General features: G+C 40.5%; 1 non-coding gene across 1 annotated transcript; it reads left to right on the forward strand.

Moving 5' to 3' along the window:
- Positions 1–967: 967 nt before the first annotated feature.
- On the forward strand, positions 968–1,069 carry LOC116902485. The gene has a single exon (XR_004388101.1). It is a non-coding gene; the product is annotated as a U6 spliceosomal RNA (small nuclear RNA).
- Positions 1,070–1,687: the final 618 nt, after the last annotated feature.

Here is a 1,687-nt window from a genome sequence, read left to right on the forward strand (position 1 = left end):
TTTTTACAGCTTGGAAGAGTCATTTGCTCCTTCTGCTCCTTCGAATTTTCTCACGTGGAAAGGGTTAGAACAGATTTTTCTAGACTCGAGTTATAGCAGTGTAAAATCATTTTTCAAATAGACACACCCATTAAAACAAAGCGCATGGCAAAGCACTGCCCTCCATGTGCACACCCACAAACCCACACTGTGGCCACTTCCCAGGAAGCCAGGGCAGTGCCCTGAGCCACGAGGCATGACAAGAAGCTGCCTGTGTTCTCTCTAGTCCCAGCTAAAAATCCTCCATCTACGAATCACCACACAGCCTGGGAACCTCAACTTTCTTATGTTTTAATTTTATTTATTTATTGACTGATATATAGGAAAATCATACAAACTATAAACCTCTGCCGAGCATAGGGTGATGTTGTCTATGTTGTGTAATTTGTATATCTAAGGGAACATAACTATCTCCTCAAACAGTCATTTCTTAGTAAAAACACTCAAAATCCTTTCCTCTGGCTTTTTAGAAATTGTATTTATTGTGAGTTTACTGTCTGGACAGTGGAATATTAGAAAGAGCTCTGGTCTAGAGCCAGCCAGACCTGATTAAATCCCAGTGCTGAGCTTACAAACGGCTCCTTGGGAAGGTTTCAGTTCTTTGACTGTTTTCTTGTTGGTAACATAGAGATATCAATGCTTACATTATAAAGCTTTTACAGGGGATGGACTGAAGATAACTCGTGCTTACTGCAATTTTTTTTAGGCAGGGCCTATTATGTAGCCCTGACTGGTCTTGGAACTCACTGTGTGGACTAGGCTTGCCTCAAAGTCAAAGATGTTTGCCTGCCTCTGCCTGCCTCTCCAGCACTTGGAATTAAAGTGTGTACCACCATGTTCAGATACCGGAACTTTTGTAATTTATTTTAATGTTGAAAAATAGCTAGCAAAAGAGCAATCAAGCCAGACCACTAAGAGAAGATCCAGGGCTCGCTTCAGCAGTGCATTTACTAAAATTGGAACGACACAGAGATTAGCAGGACCCCTGCACAGGGATGACACGCTAAGTCAGGAAGCATTCCACTTGCTTTTAATTAAAAAGAAGAGAGGATCTTAATAATTTCACTGAAGTCACTGTAAATATATGAAATCCAAAGTAGAATTGGGACAAATAACATTAGCTTCTATCTAACAAGGACCAAATAATCAAATAATCAGAATTGTTTTGAGATCCTAATATAATTACACCATTTTCCCTTCTGTTTTCTCCCTCTAAGCCCATTCATATACTCCTCCCTGCTCTCCTCCAAATTCATTGCAATTTTTGAGTAATTATTATTTCTTGTATACATATACATACACATACACATATACATATATATATTCCTAACTGTAGCTGGTGCAGTCCATATAACTTGTATGTACATTTTCAGGGCACTGTACAAACCAATTGTGTTCTCTTACTGAGGGAAGGCCCACCTCTCTTGCTCCCAACTTTCCTTAGCTGCCTACACTTCTTTGTGTAGGATTCAGACTTCATTGGTGTCTTAGTTAGAGTTTTACTGCTGTGAGCAGACACCATGACCAAGGCGACTCTTATAAAGGACGATATTCAATTGAGGCTGGCTCACAGGTTCGGATGCTCAGTCCATTATCATTATGGTAGAAAGCATGGCATTGCGCAGGCAGACGTGGTGATGGAGGAGCC

The sequence above is a fragment of the Rattus rattus genome, chromosome 5 (assembly GCF_011064425.1).
Source record: "Rattus rattus isolate New Zealand chromosome 5, Rrattus_CSIRO_v1, whole genome shotgun sequence".
Taxonomy (NCBI): domain Eukaryota; kingdom Metazoa; phylum Chordata; class Mammalia; order Rodentia; family Muridae; genus Rattus; species Rattus rattus.